The 24,755-nt window shown below is 46.9% G+C and overlaps 1 protein-coding gene across 2 annotated transcripts in view; it reads left to right on the top strand.

The window, feature by feature from the left end:
- Positions 1 to 3,431: 3,431 nt before the first annotated feature.
- Positions 3,432 to 24,755, top strand: part of PALM3 (paralemmin 3) — a 45,393-nt gene continuing 24,069 nt past the window's right edge. The window contains exon 1 of one of the 2 annotated variants that reach the window (XM_080988079.1): positions 3,432 to 3,497. The gene's annotated coding sequence lies outside the window, so the exon portion shown is untranslated. Of the gene's footprint in view, positions 3,498 to 15,132; positions 15,434 to 24,755 lie in introns of those variants that run through there. The other variant, XM_080988080.1, reaches the window with a different exon arrangement.

Below are 24,755 nucleotides of genomic sequence, written 5' to 3'. Positions count from 1 at the left end.
TTGCCTGCACTGGCCACCTGGCAGCATTCCCCAGGGTGTCTTTATTTTTTAAAAAAATTTATTTATACTTTTCAAGTTTATACATTTCATTAGTTTTACAATCAATTTAACATTTCAAAGTTTGATTTCCTTCCCCCTCTTTCTGCGGTTCCTTAAATTTATTTTTTAATATCTTCTGCATATCCAAATTCATTTAATTTGCTCATTTAATTATCTACTTTAAATATGTACTCTTATTACAATAATCCTGCCAATGTTTTTATCTGTTTGCAATTTATCTGCAAATATTCAATAAACCATTTCCATTCTTTTATAAAATGTTTGTTATCTTGATTTCTTATTCTTCCAGTCAGTTTTGTCATTTCTGCATATTCTATAAGTTTTTGCATCCATTCTTCCTTTGCTGGGACTTAGGTAGCTCTGTCCCTATAATTCCCAAAGAAAAGGTTCTGGTTTGTTTTTTTACAAAAGTTATTTTGAATATCCTTTTCAATTCATTGTATATCATTTCCCAGTGAGCTTTAACCTTACTACAAGACCACCACTTATGATAAAATGAACCTTCTTTCTCTTTACATTTCCAACACTTATTTGATTTAGATTTATACATTTTTGCTAGTTTACTAGGTGTTAGATACCAACGATATGTCATTTAAATATAATTTTCTCTTAAACCATAATATGCTGTAAATTTTATATCCATATTCCACAGTCGTTCCCATGCTTCCATGTCTATACTGTGACCGATATGTAATGTATACATTAGCGCATGGGTCAACAAATTAAGGCCCAGGGGCTGGATCAGGCCCAATTGCCTTCTGGATCCAGCCCACAAACAGTCTAGGAATCGCCACATGGATTGGCATGGATCTGATTCTGATCGTTCGGGCTGTGCCATTCCCCCCCCCACACACACAAACCACGGCGGCGCTTCCTCCCTCCCTCCTCCTGGCTTCTCCTCGCCCTGCCTAGAGGAGGAAGGGGGCTGGGCTTTGTTGGTGCCAGCAGCAGCAGCGCTCGAGTGGCCGCCATTTAAAGCAGCCCCTCTTCAGAGCCCTCTCGTGCGCCACTCATTGTTTCTCTGCCGCCAGCCCCTGCTGCTCGCAAGACACAAGAGCCGCGGTTAATTGAGAGCCCCTCTCGAGCAACCGCCATTTAAAGCAGCCCCTCTTTGGAGCCCTTTTGTGCGCTGCTCATCATCCCTCATTCATTCTTTCTTTCCAAAATATAGTCCAGCCCCCCACAAGGTCTGAGGGACAGTAGACCGGCCCCCTGCTGAAAAAATTTGCCGACCCCCGCATTAGCAGCACATAAGCAGCACACAAAACACTACCAAACCATTCTACGTTCTAAATCTCATATTAATACAGTAATCCAAAAATTGAGAGAATAAGGTACAAGATCTACTGCAGAAGCCACAAACAGAAAACTGTTCCTTTAGCCAGGCTAAAGATATCCACGAAGATACCCTTGAGTGTAACATCGCCGACACTTCGTTTGACCAAACTTACCTTTGTTGAGATCTACAGGAGCCTGGCTAAAGGAACTTTAAAGACTGAATCTTCCTTTTGGACGCAATTTGAATGAGTTTTCTGTTTGTGGCTTCTGTAGTAGATCTTGTACCTTGTTCTCTCAATTTTTGGATTATAAATATGAGATTTAGAACATAGAATGGTTTGGTAGTGTTTTGTGTGCCGCTTATGTGCTGCTTACTCTATACTGGTCTACTACGAGAATTGGCAGCATAGGTTCATTTCTTTAGACCCCTGCATTAGCAGCTTAAAACACAGTGAGGTCATCCCCCCCACATTTATGCTTCAAATCACATTTGCAGCATTGCTGTGCGCACCAGGGGTGTGTGTGTGTGTGTGTAAGGATGTCTTCACTTGATGCGTATTACCCAAATGGTTTCCCCACACCTGCACCCCTCCCAACTCCTATTCAAGGAAGCTGTCAACCGCACAAGGGCAGAGGCTGTCTGAAGCGTACATAGCTCAGCTTAACCACAGCTTGCATTTTCAAGTCGGATGAAAGCTAGTTTAAGCGAAAGCGCATCAAACAGGAGCATCATTTCTTGTATCATGGAATTACAGCCTTGGAAGGGACCCAAAGTTACATCTAGTCGAAGCCCCGTAATGCAGGAATCCCTGAAAGATGGCCGTCCAGTGACAGGCAGAGGCGTTTCTCGAGAAACTACTACGGGATACCCTACCTGCCCGCAGACTGTCTCGACAGAGTGGTGCATGTTCTGGTTATCTCCTGCTTGGACTACTGCAATGCACTCTACATGGCACTACCTTTGAAGGTGACCTGGAAACTGCAATTAATCCAGAATGCGGCAGCAAGACAGGTGACTGGGAGTGGCCACCAAGACCACATAACACCGGTCCTGAAAGACCTTCCTTGGCTCCCAGTACATTTCCGAGCAGAATTCAAAGTCTTGGTGCTGACCTTTAAAGCCCTAAACGGCCTCGGCCCAGTATACCTGAAGGAGCATCTCCACCCCCATTGTTCAGCCCGGACACTGAGGTCCAGCTCCGAGGGCCTTTTGGCAGTTCCCTCACTGCGAGATATGAGGTTACAGGGAACTGGGCAGAGGGTGGCACCCACCTTGTGGAATGCCCTTCCATCAGATGTCAAGGAAAGAAACAACTATCTGACTTTTAGAAGACATCTGAAGGCAGCCCTGCTTAGGGAAGTTTTTAATGTTTGGAGTTTTATCACTTCTTAAAATTATTACTATTATTATTATTCTGTTGGGAGCCGCCCAGAGTGGCTGGAAAAACCCAGCCAGTTGGGGTGGGGTATAAATAATAATAATAATAATAATAATGATAATAATAATAGTTGTTGTTGTTAATTATTATTATTATTATTATTGATTGTGGCTAACGGTCATATGTACTTGTCTTCAAACACCAGTGGTGGGGGCACATTGGGGCTGGAGTAAGCAGTAAGCAGTAATGGATACATAGACTAATTGTCAGGCTGTGTATGAGAGAGAGGGAGAGGGAGAAAAACAGGCAGGTAACTAAACAAGGCAGCCCAGGAATGCTGGTAAATAATTCAGCCAGACAGCTGATAACGTCTCTGACCCAGGAAGGCGGAGGCGAGGAAGGTTTTCAAGGGCGCCAGGACCCGGAATCACTTTTGCCGGCTGTGGAGAAACTCTCTTCCCTTTGCCCAAGTCCGCCTGCCTCTCAGCTTTCCCTGAACTCAAACCGGCCTGACCAGCTTTCTTCTCCATCTCTGCCTCTGGACACACACGCACACCGGGGATCGAAGCCAAACTGGGCCCTGCCAGGTTGGAGATGTGGAGAGATGCCTCCTCTCTGACTTTGCCGTTCGGGCTATGCAGAGTCATCTCTTTGTGCTTTTGATCTGAGCGGGGCAGAGGGGTGCCCCACCCCGGGCACAAGCTTCACCCCCCCAGCCACAGCCGGAGGTCTCACCTGGAGGAGAGGCAGCTCACATTTGGGGCACTGGCTGCTGCAAAGGTAAGTGAAAAGAGCAGAGGGGTAAAAGCAGAGTAGCTGCGTTAGGGAGGTAGGATTGTAGACTTGGAAGGGATGCCAGGGGGGTCATGTATTCCAACCCCCCACAATAAAGGAAAGGGCCTACAGTGCCAGTGTTGGCCTGCAGGCTTTGAGAGGGTGGCATAGTGCTGGGCAAGGTGGAATGCTTTGACTGAAAGCAAAGCAAAACTCATAATAGCACAATACCGAGATTATTATTATTTTCCTCTTGAATTGGAACAGGGCCAAGGTAGCTCCCTTTTGCCATTTAAGAAATCTGGAAATTGGCCAAAGTGGTTTCTCAGACTGGCACCAATTTGGCTGCTTTTTAAATAGTTCTGCGGAAGAGGGGATTTTGGCAGGTGGTGCTTGCTTATTAGGTAAGGAGCAGAAAAGCTGCATCTGCGGAGACTTCCAAACTCTCGCTTTCCATCACCAGGGTTTCCCAAACATGGATCTCCAGCTGGTTTTGGACTACAATTTCTATCATCCCTGACCACTGGTCCTGCTAACTAGGGAAGATGGAAGTTGTAGTGTAAAAACAGCAGGAGACCCAAGTTTGGGAAACCCTAATCTAGAGGAACACGGTCCCCCCTTCCCCATGCTTGCCAGGCCTACAGAATACTGTTTTGCGGAGGCAAAGGAAATAACAAACTCAGGTATGCAATGTGGGGCAAAGGGAAGGCCCTATAAGTTGCATCAAGATGTTTGCATGTGCAGCTAACTGTGGCTAGGAGCACTTGTGCCCATTTAAACCTCAGGGGCACCAAACTTTCACCTGTACTTCTATGGGTAAAGGTAAAGGGACCCCTGACCGTTAGGTCCAGTTGTGGCCGACTCTGGGGTTGCGGCGCTCATCTCACTTTATTGGCCGAGGGAGCCGGCGTACAGCTTCCAGGTCATGTGGCCAGCATGACTGAGCCGCTTCTGGTGAACCAGAGCAGCGCACAGAAACGCCTTTTACCTTCCCGCCGGAGCGGTACCTATTTATCTACTTGCACTTTGACGTACTTTCAAACTGCTAGGTTGGCAGGAGCAGGGACTGAGCATCGGGAGCTCACCCCGTCGCGGGGATTTGAACCGCCGACCTTCTGATCGGCAAGTCCTAGGCTCTGTGGTTTAACCCACAGCACCACCCGCGTCCCATCATTTCTATGGGTACTTTACATAATGACAGTAGGTTCCCTCAAGAAGCTGCTGTGCTGAAGGGAAAATCTGAAGGAAAGCACAACAGCCTATAGGACACTGTCCCAATGTGACTGATTAAAAAAAAGGTCTTTGTACCCAGATTTGCAGGAATTTACAGGGAGCATACATAGGATGACTTACTGGGAATGAATTTCCCATTTAAATCCTTTAACCATCATGTCTCAGGCACAACTGTGCATGTTAAATAAAAACGTAGCAAAAAAACACGGGGCGACTTTCCTAACCTCAGGATTTGATTGTGGAGGAGGAGCGGAATCTGAACTGCCTACATTAACACCAAGATGTGTGTGTGCTTGATCCAGGTTAACACAGAATATAAAAGTCTGTGACCTTGTGATATATTACATTTTTATGATGCATGTTTGGGAGCAGCTATAGCCTCAGGCTGGCCTTGGATTTACTTGGCTGCCCTTGGGAGAGGCAATTAGTTAGATTTTTGTTTCCAGCCTAATACAAGTGTTCCTTAGCCGTGTTAATTTCTTCCTAGCGCTTTATCTGCACTCTCTGAATTTTTCCAGATAGTAACGCTTCCTTTACATCATGTGATGCGAGAGCAGCAGTGGGTGAGAGAGCTGGCGGGCAGGGAGGGAAATCTCAGTTCTCGTTGCTGCTAGTCCAGATGAGCTGGTAGGATGAGCCCAGGAGGCAAGATGACTGTTGAGGCAAAACAACAGTTGTGTGTCGAGACCCCGCAGTAACCCCTTGTTGGGAAATAAACTCACACCAGGACACAGATACCGTATTTTTTGCACCATAACACTCACTTTTTTCCTCCTAGAAAGTAAGGGGAAATGTCTGTGCGTGTTATGGAGCGAATGCCTGCGGGTGGCGGGGGGATCTGCTGCAGTCGTGAGCAGAGGATCCATGGTTCCCCTTCCTTCCCTCCTCCGTGGTTACAAAGCATGGATCCACATGGATCCTCAGGATTTTTGCATTGGGCTACTCCAAACTCACTGTCAGATCACATGTCTGTGGCCACAGCATGAACCACAAAAATCATATATCCACTATTTCGTTTAGAATATTTTTTTTCTTGTTTTCCTCCTCTAAAAACTACATGCGTGTTATGTCCTGGTGCGTGTTATAGAGCGAAAAATACGGTATTAAGTTTATGTTATTGGGCAAATTTGTCCACAACTTTATTGAATTACAGAATGTGAGCGGTATTGGCTTAGGCATTGTTTGGACCCGACTATATCTGACTCCTAGGGATGCGGGTGGCGCTGTGGGTTAAACCACAGAGCCTAGGGCTTGCCAATCAGAAGGTCGGCAGTTCGAATCCCTGCGACGGGGTGAGCTCCCGTTGCTCTGGCCCTGCTCCTGCCAACCTAGCAGTTTGAAAGCACGTCAAAGTGCAAGTAGATAAATAGGTACCGCTCCGGCGGGAAGGTAAATGGCATTTCTGTGCGCTGCTCTGTTTCGCCAGAAGTGGCTTAGTCATACTGGCCACATGACCTGGAAGCTGTACGCCGGCTCCCTCGGCCAATAAAGCGAGATGAGCGCTGCAACCCCAGAGTCGGTCACGACTGGTTCTAATGGTCAGGGGTCCCTTTACCTTATATCTGACTCCTGCCTGCTGCGCAGGTAGTCCGGTAAGAGTAAACCACCGGTAGGGGGAGCCCTGTCGATGCAAACTAACTCAAGCTCCCCCTGGTGTTCCCATTGGGGTCGTGTCAAGGCTCTAGCCCCCAACCGGGCTTCAGACAAGATCACACCCCCAGATTCCTTTAACGGAATACCCTTAAGCATGGAAGGGCAGGTGATGGCCACACCTCACCTCCCCCACACAAGGTCCAACAATGCCTAGCCGCCACAAGAGCCCAAAGGCTCACCACCAAATACCCTCACATCTGTAACCAATGCCTCAAGCCATCTGCAATATCGGCCAGCCATATATCATTCCCCCAATCGGAAAGGTGCACGCCATTGTCGCAAAATAAGGCCATCTTGCTGAAAACTATGGAAGGGTGCACGATCACCTGGCCATTCAAAGCAATCACTTTCTGTGAAATGGAAAGATTCAATCGCTTCCGGGCATGGTCTGTTGTGGCTGGGGAATTGCTGCCACACCAAACGCTGTTCCTCAGAACCTCTTTTGACAGGATGTAGAGATGCAGGGCTTGCTTCAGTGGGTGGTAGGGTCCGGCATTTGCTGAGCCCCCAAGATGACAAAGGGCCCACCAAATAATAATAATAATAATAATAATTTATTTATACCCCAGCCACTCTGGGAGGCTCCCAACAGAATATTTAAAATGCAATAAAACATCAAACATTAAAAACTTCCCTGAACAGGGCTGTCTTCAGATATCTTCTAAAAGTCAGACAGTTGTTTATTTCCTTGACATCTAACGGGAGGGCGTTCCACAGGGCGGGTGCCACCACCGAGAAGGCCCTCTGCCTGGTTCCATCCTCACTTTTCCTAGAGCCACCAGAAAGACAAGATGAGACAATGTTTGATTCACACATCTCACCCCACAGAAGGTGCCGTGCCCAATGGTCCCCCAAACCATGGAGCTGGTACTAAAATCCAGGATATTCAACTGCTTGGGAATTCCTAGAACCCAGCACACTCCAAGCAGAGCTGCCTCATCCATGAGGCAAAGTGAGGCAACCACCTTGGGTAGCAGAATCCACAAGGACAGCAAATCATGATGTAGATCTTTAGTCCCCCACCCTCTTTTTTCTTGATGAAAATCTCCACTCACCCATTCTTCCATGGCGGGGAGAGAGGTGCCATTTTGCCAAAATGTCTTGGGCAAGTCTTGACTTCAGCTATGTCATTGGGAGGTGCTGAGGGTCTCTTGAGCATGCTATGACCCAAGAGCCCACCAATAATAATAATAATAATGATAATAATTTATTTATACCCTGCCCATCTGGCTGGGCTTCCCCAGCCACTCTGGGCAGCTCCCAACAGAATATTAAAAACACAATAAAACATCAAACATTAAAAACTTCCCTAAACAGGGCTGCCTTCAGATATCTTCTAAAAATCAGATAGTTGTTTACCGGTATTTCCTGGACATCTGATGGGAGGGCCTTCCACAGGGCGGGCGCCACTACCGAGAAGGCCCTCTGCCTGGTTCCCGGTAACCTCACTTCTCGAAGTGAGCTAAACAAATGGTGATTTCTATTGTTTGAATTGCAGCCTGCACTGTGGCACAAGATGCTGTCAGTGGCGTAGCGTGGGGGGTACAGGGGGGGCCAGCCGCACCGGGCGCAACATCTGGGGGTTAGGGTTAGGGTGCGCAAATCCATGGGTTAGGGGGCGCAAATCCACGGGTTAGGGGGCGCAAATCCTCAGGTTAGGGGGCGCAAATTACTTGCCTTGGCCCGGGTGCTGACAACCCACGCTACGCCACTGGATGCTGTTGCGTGTAACTGGGCCTCTTGGCATCATGGGAAATGTAGTTTACATGTTGAAAGACACTACAGTGGTACCTCGGGTTACATATGCTTCAGGTTACATACACTTCAGGTTACAGACCCCGCTAACCCAGAAATAGTGCTTCAGGTTAAGAACTTTGCTTCAGGATGAGAACAGAAATTGTGCTCTGGCGGCACGGCGGCAGCAGGAGGCCCCATTAGCTAAAGTGGTGCTTCAGATTACAAACAGTTTCAGGTTAAGAACGGACCTCCGGAACAAATTAAGTACTTAACCTGAGGTACCACTGTATATGCCAGCAGCAGCCAGAGTGGCAGCGAAGGCGTCCATCCTCCCCCCCACTCCCTGGCTTGTTCATAAGACCTACAGATGAACAGGATCGGGTCCCTAACCCCCCCCCCCAGTGCACAGGTGTCTTATCTGTACCCATTTCAAGATCTGACATGTTATCTAAATCAATTAATCCAAATAGCAGATTATTTACTGATGTAGCTCCACTCAGAAATAACAGGAAGAATGCTTCCTGCGTTAAGTTAGGCAAGGCAGCATCTGGCAATGTTTGTGCCCTAGCACAACATTTTAATACATTTAGATTAATATGTTTATCAATAACTTTGAATTGATAGCAATTAGCTACAGACTGTAGCTCTCTCCCTTTTTTGTATCTGTTTGCCTGTTGACAGGCTTCTGGATGGTGTGCATATGGCAAACACTCAGTAGACCCAGGGTGGATCTGCACACAGGGAAAAAACCACATGCTATAAATATGTCAGAAATTAAATCCTTATAACAAAGTTAAAAAAACCACTATGTAAAATTGTTGCATTCAACACGCTGTTTTATGACTAACGTAGGAGAGGCCCCAGGTCACAGTTGGGTTTTATCATTACTCTCATAGAATCATAGAGTTGGAAGAGACCACAAGGGCCATCGAGTCCAACCCCCTGCCAAGCAGGAAACACCATCAGAGCACTCCTGACATATGGTTGTCAAGCCTCTGCTTAAAGACCTCCAAAGAAGGAGACTCCACCACACTCCTTGGCAGCAAATTCCACTGTCGAACAGCTCTTACTGTCAGGAAGTTCTTCCTAATGTTTAGGTGGGATCTTCTTTCTTGTAGTTTGGATCCATTGCTCCGTGTCCGCTTCTCTGGAGCAGCAGAAAACAACCTTTCTCCCTCCTCTATGTGACACCCTTTTATATATTTGAACATGGCTATCATATCACCCCTTAACCTCCTCTTCTCCACTGCTTGAACAGTGTGAGATACAGAAGTTTCTGTTTGTGAGAATATGTGTGAGTGAGAGAGATCATAATGATATCAGGGTTCCTGGCTGCGCAGAGAGTCTACAGAAATAGATAGATAGATAGATAGATAGATAGATAGATAGATAGATATAGACAGACACATATATACAGTTGTACCTTGGTTTTCGAACAGCTTAGTTCTCAAACATTTTGGCTCCTGAACGCCGCAAACACAGAAAGAACTGTTCCGGTTTGCAAACTATTTTTGGAAGAGCCAAACATCCAATGGGGCTTCCGCGGCTTCCGAAAAGCTGTGCTTTGGTTTCCGAACGTTTTGGAAGTCAAACGGACTTCCGGAACGGATTCCATTCAACTTCCAAGGTATGACTCCGTGTGTGTGTGTGTGTGTGTGAGAGAGAGAGAGAGAGAGAGAGAGAGAGAGAGAGGCAAGGCCTGCCATTGCAATGCTGCTCAGCATTACCTGCACTGATTGCATCATGGGTAGGCAAACTAAGGCCCGGGGGCCGGATCCGGCCCAATCGCCTTCTAAATCCGGTCCACGGACGGTCTGGGAATCAGCGTGTTTTTACACGAGTAGAATGTGTCCTTTTATTTAAAATGCATCTCTGGGTTATTTGTGGGGCATAGGAATTCATTCATTCCCCCCCCCCCAAAAAAATAGTCCGGCCCCCCACAAGGTCTGAGGGACAGTGGACCGGCCCATGGCTGAAAAAGTTTGCTGACCCCTGGATTGTATGAACAGGGTCAGTGTCACTCTGTAAAAGATTTCCCCAGCCCTGAATAATGCAACAAGTGCTCTCTGCAACAAGCCTCAGTAGGAGGAAGATCAGCAATACCCGAGATCCCCTTTAAACATTACACAAATGGCATGGCTGCTTGCCACCAGCACATCGTGCATCATTATAAAGCTTCCATTCTGTCCTATCATGCTCTTAAGGGCAGTTTGTGCGATTAAATATCGCACCCCATGAGATTTGTTGCCGTGCCTGACCACTTAGGAGGATGGAAACTTTGTGTCACTAGAGCAATGGAGGGAATAACCACAGGAAGATAAATAACCACAGTGTTGCTAAAACCAGGACTGAATTAAACGCTGGAAGCATGGCTGGCCCAGGCATTTTGGTTCCCCCAGTACTTCATTCCATCTGGTAAAAGATGCTGGAGTGCCATTTCCAGAGCCTGCACAGCCTTGTGTGCAATGCAAGATGAGTTTGGATTTGATATCCCACTTTATCACTACCCAAAGGAGTCTCAAAGCGGCCAACAATCTCCTTTCCCTTCCTCCCCCACAACAAACACTCTGTGAGGTGAGTGGGGCTGAGAGACTTCAAAGAAGTGTGACTAGCCCAAGGTCACCCAGCAGCTGCATGTGGAGGAGCGGGGAAGCGAACCCGGTTCACCAGATTACAAGTCCACCACTCTTAACCACTACACCACACTGGCTCTCTCAACTCTCAACTCAACTCTCTCAACTCAACGCAAGAGTTGTGACTCAGCATCCTTTGTAGTTCAGATGTCCAAGTTAGTCTCAGGACACATTTTCCCTCGCAGTCAGTGCTCTGAGGCATGGAAGTGTTTTTTTAGCAACACAAACCGTTCTCACAGATTATCAGACTCCATAATAAGCTGGGTACCACATAGCAATGAAGGATTAATGCTTTCAGATCATGTATGATCAGGCATGGTGGCTTACATGTGCAATCCAAAAATGCTTGGAAAACATATAGGCTATTTTTATTATTATTACCCATGAAATGACAAGCATGCCTTGACATGCCTTGATTACAAGTTAGTAGGGCCACCAGGGGCTGGATAAATTTATCTGGGGGAGGTCCCAGTTCCAGCCCAGTTGTCCATTTCTGCTCCATGGTTTTGCAAGAAATCTAGAGGTGCGTCGCTCAGATTGTAGGTTGCAGGTCAATTTAGGACCTTTAAAAACGGTGTCTGTCCAGCTTAGAGGATGGTTTGGGTTGCTTCTGCACTTGGCCAGCCCTTAGTGTGGGGGATGTGGGGGATATGGGAGTGAGGTAACCAGGATGGGCTTATCCTTGGTTGGTGGGTCATGCCAAAATCCCAACATCCTGAAAAATGCAACTTGTGCTGCAGATAGAAGTAGTGCGACTCATGCAACACGTTGGCGATTAATATACACAGAATAATCAATTATACATTCTTAATCAACCTTCTGAGAAAAATACAAAACATTAAACAAAGCCACAGAGACTTGTGAACTACCCAACCTAAGATGAACTTATAATGTCTGGTTTCAATAGATTTTTCAGTTGCTTAACTCAGTCTTTTAGATAAGTTCATGAAGATACCAACAAAAGGTAAAGGTAAAGGGACCCCTGACCATTAGGTCCAGTCGTGACCGACTCTGGGGTTGCGGCACTCATCTTGCTTTATTGGCCGAGGGAACTGGCGTACAGCTTCCGGGTCGTGTGGCCAGCATGACTAAGCCGCTTCTGGTGAACCAGAGCAGCGCATGAAAATGCCATTTACCTTCCCTTTCGAACTGCTAGGTTGGCAGCAGCAGGGACCGAGCAATGGGAGCTCACCCCGTTGCGGGGATTCGAACCGCCAACCTTCTGATCAGCAAGTCCTAGGCTCTGTGGTTTAACCCACAGCACCAACCGCGTTCCTAGTGGAGTTGTAGATAGATGTTAATGAAGTTGTAGACTGTTGATAGAAACGTCCCAACATCCAGCTACCAAGTGGAAAAATAATTATGCTAGGCCAGGGAGCCTCCTGGCACGCAGCTTTGCACCTCAGTTGCATCATTCACCCTCTGCTGCTTCTCAGGTATGTCCCAGGCACCCTTCAGTCTGGCCCACCTCCCTCAGTCATGGGCACCCCCCCCCCCCACTTCTCCAGCATCTATACATATGAGTGGTAAGTCTCTGGATTTCTGACGTCAGACTTCCTGGATCCCAGCCAGGAACAGGATCCAACCATTAGTCCCTTTTGTCCTAGCAAACAACAGTTAGCTCAGTTCCTTATTGGAAGGCTCTCAGCAAAGTGCTGACCAGCAGGACTCCGCAAAAAGGAATTAATAAGCAACCCTATATTATTAAATCATCTATTCCCATCTAATTAATCATTTATTTGTCCATCAAAAAGAAAGCTGGCTATATAACAGTGTTTCCCAAACTTCTGGTAGCTGGGACACTTTTTTCTCTCTGAATCAAAGCAGGGGGGGGGCACTTCTTCACTTTTGCACCCAAAATGACTTATTAACAGAGTGTGAATTAGCTGCCTTCAGAGGAGCCCACCGCTGTGTTTCTGCATGAGTCAGTGTTCTGAGTGAGGCTTCTTTCTGGAGCTAGGAAAGCTCAAAGCAGTCATCGGTCTATCTGTCTCAGCTAGAATGGGCTTTTAAAAAACCTGGGGTTTTTTTGTTGTTGCTCTGATCACGGCATTTTTGCATTTCTGCACTGTACATCGCGATGCTGCTACTTTAGCACCTAGAGTGTCTTTCAATGGGCTGCCACGCAAATTTAATTCAATACTAAAGGTAAAGGTAAAGGGACCCCTGACCATTAGGTCCAATTGTGACCGACTCTGGGGCTGCGGCGCTCATCTCTCTTTACTGGCCGAGGGAGCCGGCGTACAGCTTCCAGGTCATGTGGCCAGCATGACGAAGCTGCTTCTGGCGAACCAGAGCAGCGCACGGAAACGCCGTTTACCTTCCTGCTGGAGTGGTACCTATTGCACTTTGATGTGCTTTCGAACTGCTAGGTTGGCAGGAGCAGGGACCGAGCAATGGGAGCTCACCCCGTCGTTGGGATTCGAACCGCCGACCTTCTGAGCCGTCCATTTCTCAGAAGAAATTAAGGACGTCCCATTCCATAATGATAATTTTACTGTTTATACCCCACACATCTTACTGGCTTGCCCCAGCAATTCTGGGCAGCTTCCAACATATATAAAAACATAATAATACATTTAACATTTTAAAAAAATCTTCCCTGTACAGGATTGCCCTCGGACGGCTCGGGGGTCGGATAACTCCATGCCCTCCACATTTCTCCAATGAAAATAGGAACATTCCGGGATCAAAGCAGAAACCAGGATGGCTTCTCTAAAGCAGGGACGTCCCTGGAAAATAGGGACATTTGGATGGTCCAGAGGTCAGGGATTGCCCATGAGGAAGCTCATTACAGCTTGGCTCAGCACAGGTCATTTGGTTTAACCTAATAGGTATTGTTATGAATGTGGGTGGTCAGTCTGGATGAAATTATTATTATATTATTCTTATTATCAGTGCATTCCCTCCGCCCCAAAATGAGGGGTCCTCTCATTTTGACTCAAGAAAATCATGTTATAGTTCAAATTGGGAAAAATAAATACAGTCATACCTCGGGTTGAATGTGCTTCAGGTTGAGCGCTTTTGAGTTGAGCTCTGTGGCAACCCAGAAGTAACGGAGCGCATTACTTCCAGGTTTCGCCGCTCGCGCATGCACAGACGCTCAAAAATGATGTCACACGCATGCGCGGAAGTGGCAAAATGCGACCCACGCACGCGCAGACACGCTATCATGTCTTACGTTCTGCTCAGGATGCGAACGGGGCTCCCGAGGTACCACTGTACAGTAAATGGACAAAAGGCCGCCATCAAGGGTAGCAACGGAACTGACGATTCACCATGGTAAAGAAGAAACTAAAAATTATAAAAATTTAAGTTTCTTCTCCCATTAGATTCACAAAATGTTTAGGGGGTATGCATACCCCTGCATCCCCCAGAAAAAAGCACTGATTATTATTATTATTATTATTATTATTATGCATGTAACGCCCTTCATCCAACGATCACAGGAAGTTTACGGTATAAAAACATAGAAACACATAACATAAAAACAAATGAAACAATCATCCCCCTCACTTTAAAAGGCCACGGATTCTGTAATTAGCCCAAGGCCTGGAAGAAGAGGAATGTTCTTACTGGGCATCTAAAGATCTGCAGTGAAGGTGCCAGGTGAGCCTTCGTGGGGAGTGCATTCCAAAAATGGGGAGCCACTGCAGAAAAGGCCTGTTCTGATGTACCATATATTTTGCTCTAGGAGGCCTAGTTTGGTCAGAATCGAGTATACACTTCCCAAGTTAAAGCTAAATACATTACATCTGTTAAATGAGCCACCGTAGCTGATGGAGGGCTGCGGAAATTTGTGTCCCAGGCTTTTTAGACTCGACTACCCCTGTGCTATCTGAAACCAAAGGGGTGCATTGGTTGCCAGAGGTGACTTATATTGTATGCGGGTGGCGCTGTGGTCAGCCTCTTGGGCTTGCTGATCGGAAGGTCGGTGGTTCGAATCCCCATGACGGGGTGAGCTCCCGTTGCTCTGTGCCAGCTCCTGCCAACCTAGCAGTTCGAAAGCACGCCAGTGCAAGTAGAGAAATAGGTACTGCTTTGGCGGGAAGGTAAATTGCGTTTCCGTGCACTCTGACATCCATCACAGTGCTCCGTTGCGCCAGAAGCAGTTTAGTCCTGCTGGCCACATGATCTGGAAAGCTGTCTGCGGACAAACGCCTGCTCCCTTGGACTGAAAGCGAGCGTCGCAACCCCATAGTCGCCCTTGACTGAACTTAACCGTCCAGGGGTCCTTTACCTTTATCTTTTTATATTGGCATTACAGTCAGCTCTCCTCCCCCCCATTGTTACTTACTTAAGTGTGACTGACAATTACAATGTGCTGTATTAGGTGTGTCCTTAAAAGACTGCTTTGAAGCTGTAGCTAGCGCACGTCATGGCTGCCCACTTCCTTTTGCTTGCGAGTATGAAATGAACATGCCGCCACCGGCTGCTTCTTCGCTTCCGGGCCTAGTTCAAAGCACCGGCGGTTAGCCTTAAAGACCTTTACAGCCTGCGTACGTTGTACCAGAGGCTGCCTTATCACTTATAAACTCTTTAGGGGAGGTGAAATCCTGCCCAAGATTCTGTCTCCTGCCAACACATGGAGCAGGGCTGCGGAGGCAGCGCAAGACCGTGACTCACTTCCTAAGGTGTCCTGACAGAGTTGGACTTGCATCTTCTTTCCAAGGCTTTCCTGTGCAGGTGCGTGTTGTATCTTTAGGGTATTATCATCCATGATCCATGTTAATATGCTTGCAGGTTTGATCCCTGTATGGGCCAGCTGAGTGTTCCTTCATTGCAGAGGGTCAGAACAGATGATCCTCAGGATCAGTGCTTTATTTTTTAAAAAAATGTTTAGGGGTACTCTCATTTTGACTCGAGAAAATCACCATTTTATAGTTTGAATCGGGGGAAATAAATACAGTAAATGGACAAAAGGCCGCCATCACGGGTAGCAATGCAACTGACAATTCACCTTGCTAGGGAAGAAACTAAAAAAAATTATTTTTTTTTAGATTTTTCTCCCGTTAGATTCACAAAATGTTTAGGGGTATGTGTACCCCTGCACTCGCCCCCCCATGAAAAAAAGCAGTGCTCAGGATCCCTCCCAGTTCTGTGATTCGATGTAGCAATGGCATAGTTTCGTTTGTATCTAGGTATGATTTTATCCAGTGCTTTTTTTTTTCTTTAAAAAAATGTTTAGGGGTACTCTCCTTTTAACTCAAGAAAATCACCATTTTGTAGTTCAAATCGGGGGAAATAAATACAGTAAATGGGCAAAAGTACAAAGATTCACAAAATGTTTAGGGGCATGCATATCCCTGCGTCCCCCCCAGAAAAAAAAGCACTGATTTTATCAAGAAATGCTAAGCTGCTTTGAAGTCGAATGTGGGGCAAATGACCGGGTGTCACTGACCCCTGTCCCCTTGTGTCTCTACATGTGGGAAGGTGTGTCACAATAATTCATTGCATTAGGATTTCCACACCTCCAGCTCCCTGCAGGTAGCAGGCAGTGAAGTGTAAGGAGGGGGGGCGGGTTGCCAAGAAGGGGGAGGACACAGAAATGCCTTCACAGCTAGCACCATTTTAATGGATTTCTAGCCCGCCTCTGAAGGTGTATGTTCTCCCAAGCCAGATTACAACAGATCGATACAAGTCGACATTAAAAGCCTAAAATTTAAAATGGGATTTTCTAAAATAACCTAACATTAAAATAGCAGTGCATAAAACAGTCATTAAATATCACAACCATTAAATCATCCAAATGTAAACCAGAAAGAATAAGTATTTAAGGCTTTTCTAAGGCCGACAGAAGGACGCGGGTGGCACTGTGGGTTAAACCACAGAGCCTAGGACTTGCCGATCAGAAGGCTGGAGGTTCGAATCCCCGCGACGGGGTGAGCTCCCGTTGCTCGGTCCCAGCTCCTGCCCACCTAGCAGTTCGAAAGTACGTCAAAGTGCAAGTAGATAAATAGGTACCACTCCGGCGGGAAGGTAAATGGCGTTTCTGTGCGCTGCACTGGTTCGCCAGAAGCAGCTTTGTCATGCTGGCCGCATGACCCGGAAGCTGTACGCCGGCTCCCTCGGCCAATAAAGCAAGATGAGAGCCGCAACCCCAGAGTCGGTTACGACTAGACCTAATGGTCAGGGGTCCCTTTACCTTTTTAAGGCCAACAGAGCGTGGGGTGTGTGTGTGGAGAGGGAGAAGTCATACGAATTTCCCTCGGGAGGGCATTTCAGAGATAAGGGGCCCAGTTCAGAGGAGGCCCTGTGATGCAATGATGTTGTGCCAGCCATTGGTGTATTTTAAAAAATGTTATCAGGGAGGCATGGGTGCAGGGAGAGGCACAGTTTGGCAGTGCGCATGTGCTCCCCGTTATGCATAACTGGGTGTGAATTTTGCAAACTGGGCACTCAGGTAGACTGTAAGTGTTAAATCTGAATTCGTAGAGCTGTATTGTGCAATGGTAATGATGAGATTCTTAAGAGAAGCAGTATGGTGAACCAGTCAGAGCAGGGGTAGCCAACATGGTGCCCTCCAGAGTCCAGACATGGCTAGAATCCAGCTTCCACCAGCACCATGTACCTGTTGGTTGGGGTGATAGGAATTGTAGTCCAACAATAATCTGGAGAGCACCAGGTTTAAACTTCCACTCAGCCAAAGAGCAAACTCATTACTGTGGTACCGTGATTTACAAACAGTCCTGTTTACGAACTATTCGGTTTACGAACTCCGCAAAACCGGAAGTAGTGTCCCAGTTTGTGAACTTTACCTCGGTCTACGAACGGAAGCTGAACGGTGGAAGGGCACCAGTGGCGGGAGGCCTCATTAGGGAAGCGCGCTTCATTTTAAGAACGGTTTCAGTTTAAGAACGGACTTCAGGAACGGATTAAGTTCGTAAACCGAGGTAGCACTGTATCTGTCACCATTAGCCTACCTCAGAGGAGTGTTTTGAAGATAAAATGGATGGCTGGAGAACATGGATGCTGCCTTGAACTTCTTTGGGGAAAGGGGGGGGGCAGATAGACAGACAGACAGGCAAAATTGAAAAGAAAAACTGGATGTATGTTTCCAAAATATAAGATAAAAAACAAATTAAGTAAAACCTACATACAGCAACAGTGTTTTGTGTTGTGTAGACTCCTATGATGTAAGTCATGGGCCCCGCCTGCTAGCCTGCTCCCTAAAATATCACTGGTTTGCTCATTTCTATATACAGTGGTACCTCGGGTTACATACGCTTCAGGTTACATACGCTTCAGGTTACAGACTCCGCTAACCCAGAAATAGTGCTTCAGGTTAAGAACTTTGCCCCAGGATGAGAACAGAAATCGTGCTCCGGTGGTGCGGCAGCAGCAGGAGGCCCCATTAGCTAAAGTGGTGCTTCAGGTTAAGAACAGTTTCAGGTTAAGTACGGACCTCCAGAACGAATTACCGGTAAGTACTTAACCCGAGGTACCACTGTATAGGGTGCCTACATTCTGCATGGACTGGTTTGCATGGCATCATGTGCAAATGGCTTTAGATACCTATTAGGTCCATAAGTTACCATATAGCATATATTCAACACAAAAAACAGCGGCAATTTGTTGTTGACAAAGGATAACTGGACATATAAAGGGCCCCATTACCTTCAGTAGCTTAGGGCCTCATCAAACCTAAATCCGGCCCTGAAGGCATCCTAACTTGAACTGGGAGTACACTCCTTGACCATGCAAGGTAATGCAGAGCCTGCGTCTATGGTTGAGCCGAGCCGGCTTGAGGGTTTGCTGACTTGGAAGGCCCTGGAGCCCCCAAACACAGCTCTGTCAAGCTGCGGCCCCATAACTTTTCTACTAGTTTGGAGGCCTGATGAGAGGCATCAGGCAGAAAATGGCAGCTGTCTTCATTGGCTGCCTTGCCACCCTCCTACATAGTGACCTTTGGAGCTGCTGCTGGGAAACGCAAGCCACCCCCCTTCTCCTGAAGGGGCACTTTGTGACGTTTGTGCGGTTTGCAATATTAACCAGGTAGCCTCAGGAGGCCCCTGAAAGCCAGGCAGCAGCTTCTGAGCAGAGCTGGCCTCTCCCAGATGGTGTCCAGTGAGAGGTTAATGGGGTGAGTTAACCTGGGTGAATGTACTTGTGCAGCCAGGCTAAGCTCTGTGCAAGTCCATAGGATTAGGCAATCCATTCGCTTTATAAATGGGCATTAGCTCAGGGTCACCAAGAGAGAAAGATGCTGATGCGACAAGTCCTTGGTGATGGAGCTGCAGCACTTTTTACTGGGAGCACACCCATGGGATCATGGGCACAAATACTTCCCTCCCCCAGTACCCCTCCCCATGCAGAATCAGATGCTCATTGAATACCCACGAACAGCATGAAACTCACTGTGAGATAATAATTAATAATAATAATAATAATAATAATAATAATAATAATAATAATAAATTATTTATACCCCGCCCATCTGGCCGGGCCTCCCCAGCCACTCTGGGCGGCTTCCAACAAAACACTAAAATACAATAACCTATTAAACATTAAAAGCTTCCCTAAACAGGGCTGCCTTCAGATGTCTTCTAAAAGTTTGGTAGTTATTTTTCTCTTTGACCTCTGGTGGGAGGGCGTTCCACAGGGCGGGTGCCACCACCGAGAAGACCCTCTGCCTGGTTCCCTGTAACTTGGCTTCTCGCAGTGAGGGAACCGCCAGAAGGCCCTTGGCGCTGGACCTCAGTGTCCGGGCAGAACGATGGGGGTGGAGACGCTCCTTCAGGTATACTGGGCCGAGGCCGTTTAGGGCTTTAAAGGTCAGCACCAACACTTTGAATTGTGCTCGGAAATGTACTGGGAGCCAGTGTAGGTCTTTCAAGACTGGTGTTATGTGGTCTCGGCGGCCGCTCCCAGTCACCAGTCTAGCTGCCACATTCTGGATTAGTTGTAGTTTTCGGGTCACCTTCAAAGGTAGCCCCACATAGAGCGCATTGCAGTTGTCCAAGCGGGAGATAACTAGAGCATGCACCACTCTGGCAAGACAGTCCGCGGGCAGATAGGGTCTCAGCCTGCGTACCTGATGGAGCTGGTGAGAGCAGTGTATAACCAACCGGGCATCGTGGAACATTATTTGTATTTATGTGTGCTGCTCCCCTAGCGCGTAAGAAAACCTCTCTGTGTGTGGCTTGGGGGCACACACTCATTCTCTCATTTTCCCTGCCTGAAACAGGCCATTTGTACCAATGGACGTCAATTGTGGCACAACAGCATAATTTGTGTCCTCACTTCCTGGATGCACATTTACCTTTCTGAACATTGCCTGTGTGTGTGAGCATCAACAATCTCTTCCTCTCATTACAATCTCGCACAGGGAGATCTTCCAAGAGGGCTGTGTGCCCCTTTGGAATAAGATCTTCCTGCTTCTTCCCACTCTTACTACCGGTTATGTATTCAGTGGTTTGTGTTTGTCTGAGCTTGAGTCTGGACTCAGGATTCTGAGCTCCTGTGCTCTGATTCGATACATGATGTCCGGTCACAGAACATTTCAGCATTTGGGCCTCTGCCATTGGCCCTTGAACTCTGAGTTGTGATTCGCAGTTTGGAAGTTTAGAGAGCCAATCACGTTGGGAGTGGGAGTGGCCCAGGCTTTCAGGAATGTATATAAGCGGTTGCTTTGCCCCTGTTTCCCAGTTATGTAGTTTAATAAAGGTTCTTGCTGTTATCACTGTTATCACTTCACTACCTAGAAACTTACACTTCACTACCCAAATCTAAGGTGGGCTGCCTTAGGATAAGTCTTGCACTGCGCATGTATGTCTAAACCATACGTTTTCCCAGCCAAATGTCTCCCAAGAGAGAAGGATGTCAACAACAAGAAGAAATTGGCAATCCATGAAGGATTGGGTGGGTAAAGATATTATGCATAAAAACAAGCCTCTTTCAGTGTGTCGCAAATGATACAAGGTTAGATGCACATATTTTGTTCTTGGTTATTTGTACAGTCTTGAATACATGTACTCTTCACTTCTGAGCAGTGACAAGTTCCAGGGATAGTGCTACATGGTGTCCTTGTAGTGTTTGCTTTACTTATAAGCAAGCAGAGCAGAGCAATTTGGAAGGAAACAGCTCTCTCCCCACAGCTGGCAGCAGCTGACACATCCCAAACTCTAAACAGGTATCTCATTCCAATGGCTGAAAAGGGATCCTCAGCTATCAGGAGAACAGTTCCTATAATTAGCTGTGTTTGAAGATGCATCCACTAATTGTCCTGGATAATTAGCCAGTCATCTGCTGAACAACAGATAAGTCACCCAGCATCCATAACAGTATTATTAGGGGATACACCATAGTTCCCTGTTTATGTATCTAGGGATTTGGTCATCAGTAAGTGCGCCGGTTTGGGGGACTCAGAGAATCATTCCCTCTTTTCCAGAATCGAAGGAAGAAGAAGACCAACTTGGGAATCCTCACTCCCTTTTATCTTTCCTGATAGGTTCCAAACCCAACAGCTTCCATTCTCTGGAATTTTCTGCTGTCCAGGTTACAAAAGCAGCATCCATACTATTCGTTTGTCGCACCACTCCTGTGTGCTTGGTGAAGCAGGACACGGGTATTCTCCCGTCCTGATCAAGGTCTGTCCTCGTTTTGCAAACAAAAGTCATCTTTCTAACAGGGCTTTCAGAACCCAGCAGTCTCTCCCCGCCCCAGTTAAGCTCATGATATTTGTGGGGTCAAGAAGCAAAAGGAATCCAGTCGCTCAGCTTCAGTGGTCCATCTACACCAGGGTGACCAAGACCATTTCAGTGCCAAAACGGAGCTTGAAACTGAATCGAAAGGGGTCCAGATCCTAGAGGCAACTTTTAAGTTGATTTTCCACCACCTTCTTTCTTTCTTTCTTTTTAAATATTTTATTAAAGTTTTCTTGGTTTTTCCCACCACCTTCTTGAGCTCCTTGCCCCCAAAGTGACATCTGTGAATTGGCTATAGGTTCCTAATTCTCTGGGGTCCAGGCATGGGCGTAGCCAGGATTTTTGATGGGGGGCAGGATTTTGTTTGGGGGTATTTGTATTGATTTTGGGGGCAGCATCCCCCCTGGCTATGCCCATGGGTCCAGGGAAATTATTTAAGGCTGCTGGCACTCTGCCCCTCAAAACGCACACATGCAATGAGGCATTAATTGCTCCCTGGACACTTTAACAGGAGCAAGTGTGGTGTCTAATTCTACGCAAATCCAAGCATTTTTCTCCTCAATGCACCTAACGGGTTTGTCACAGCAGGCCTATGGCGGCTCCCACATCACTTCATGCTACCACCACACTGAAAATCTCCTCAGGGTGACTACTTTAGGGTGCAGCTGTGATGCCCAGAAGTGCCAGGTTGGCCCCACGACCATGGGTACCCAGGGCTGTGGGTGCTATGCAGCGTTCATTGCCCTGGCACCGAAATTTGTGGGTGCCTGGCCCCTTCATGGTCAATTTTGTGGGTGCCCTGGCATCCAGGGCCCCAGGAGTTGGCACCTAATAATTCTTTCTTTTTTTGAATTTTTTTTAACTTGATTTTACAAATTCATTCACACTTATAATCACAAATAATAAAATTACACAAGATTCTTCCGAATCTCAAGACTCCCCTCCTCCCCTCCGTGGGTTCTTTAGTTAACTTTTTCAACTGCATATTATAAATCCTCCTAACTTTCAGTCCTCCATTGTATCCCAAGTCTATGTATCATTACAAGAGTTATTTAAGACCTGCCAAAGAGTTCAAGTGTTTATAGTGGTTTCTCAAATATACAGTACAGTCATACCTTGGGTTGAAGTAGCTTCAGGATGAATATTTTCGGGTTGCACTCCGCGGCGACCTGGAAGTAACGGAGCGCGTTACTTCCAGGCTTCGCCGCTCGCGCATGTGCAGACGCTCAAATGACATCACGCGCATGCATGGAAGCAGCGAATTGCAACCCGCACATGCGCAGACACACAGACGCGGGTTGCGTTCGATTCAGGATGCGAATGGGGCTCCGGAACGGATCCTGTTCGCATCCAGAGGTTGTTGCTGTTTAGTCATGTCTGACTCTTCGTGACCCCATGGACCAGAGCACACCAGGCACTCCTGTCTTCCACTGCCTCCCGCAGTTTGGTCAAACTCATGCTGGTAGCTTTGAGAACACTGTCCAGCCATCTCGTCCTCTGTCGTCCCCTTCTCCTTGTGCCCTCCATCTTTCCCAACATCAGGGTCTTTTCCAGGGAGTCTTCTCTTCTCATGAGGTGGCCAAAATACTGGAGTCTCAGCTTCACAATCTGTCCTTCCAGTGAGCAGTCAGGGCTGATTTCCTGAAGAATGGATAGGTTTGATCTTCTTGCAGTCCATGGGACTCTCAAGAGTCTCCTCCAACACCATAATTCAAAAGCATCAATTCTTCGGCGATCAGCCTTCTTTATGATCCAGGTCTCACTTCCATACATCGCTACTGGGAATTGCTACATCACTCTGGTATCCAGAGGGACCACTGTAATATAAAATTCTCCCATTCTTTGTTGAAGTTTTGATCCTTCTGGTTTCTGATTTTCCCAGTCATTTTTGCCATCTTTGCATAGTCCAATAGTTAATCTGCCAGTCCACTTTGGTAGGGACCCTGTCATCTTTCCAGCCTTGGGCAAGCAGCATTCTTGCAGCTGTTGTAGCATACATAAACTTTTCAGTTCTTTCAGTATCTCTGCACCTACAATTCCTAACAAAAAGGCTTCTGATTTTTTTAAAACAAACATTAGAATAGAATAGAATCATAGAATCATAGAGTTGGAAGAGACCACAAGGGCCATCGAGTCCAACCCCCTGCCAAGCAGGAAACACCATCAGAGCACTCCTGACATATGGTTGTCAAGCCTCTGCTTAAAGACCTCCAAAGAAGGAGACTCCACCACACTCCTTGGCAGCAAATTCCACTGTCGAACAGCTCTTACTGTCAGGAAGTTCTTCCTAATGTTTAGGTGGAATCTTCTTTCTTGTAGTTTGGATCCATTGCTCCGTGTCCGCTTCTCTGGAGCAGCAGAAAACAACCTTTCTCCCTCCTCTATGTGACATCCTTTTATATATTTGAACATGGCTATCATATCACCCCTTAACCTCCTCTTCTCCAGGCTAAACATGCCCAGCTCCCTTAGCCGTTCCTCATAAGGCATCGTTTCCAGGCCTTTGACCATTTTGGTTGCCCTCCTCTGGACACGTTCCAGTTTGTCAGTGTCCTTCTTGAACTGTGGTGCCCAGAACTGGACACAGTACTCCAGGTGAGGTCTGACCAGAGCAGAATACAGTGGCACTATTACTTCCCTTGATCTAGATGCTATACTCCTATTGATGCAGCCCAGAATTGCATTGGCTTTTTTAGCTGCCGCGTCACACTGTTGGCTCATGTCAAGTTTGTGGTCAACCAAGACTCCTAGATCCTTTTCACATGTACTGCTCTCAAGCCAGGTGTCCCCCATCTTGTATTTGTGCCTCTCATTTTTTTTTGCCCAAGTGCAATATTTTACATTTCTCCCTGTTAAAATTCATCTTGTTTGTTTTGGCCCAGTTCTCTAATCTGTCAAGGTCGTTTTGAAGTGTGATCCTGTCCTCTGGGGTGTTACCCACCCCTCCCAGTTTGGTGTCATCTGCAAATTTGATCAGGATGCCCTTGAGTCCATCATCCAAGTCGTTGATAAAGATGTTGAATAAGACCGGGCCCAAGACAGAACCCTGTGGCACCCCACTAGTCACTCTTCTCCAGGATGAAGAGGAACCATTGATGAGCACCCTTTGGGTTCGGTCAGTCAGCCAGTTACAAATCCACTGAGTGGTAGCATAGTCAAGACCGCATTTTACCAGCTTCTTTACAAGAATATCATGGGGCACCTTGTCAAATGCCTTGCTGAAATCAAGGTAGGCTACATCCACTGCGTTCCCTTCATCTACCAGGCTTGTAATTCTGTCAAAAAACGAGATCAGGTTAGTCTGACATGACTTATTTTTCAGAAATCCATGCTGACTATTATTTTGAACATTTTTTAAATTC

The sequence above is a fragment of the Podarcis pityusensis genome (genome assembly GCF_964106645.2).
Source record: "Podarcis pityusensis genome assembly, chromosome: 17".
Taxonomy (NCBI): Eukaryota; Metazoa; Chordata; class Lepidosauria; order Squamata; family Lacertidae; genus Podarcis; species Podarcis pityusensis.
The sequence above is the reverse complement of the archived record's forward strand: the minus strand, read 5'-3'. Positions and strand labels throughout refer to the sequence as shown.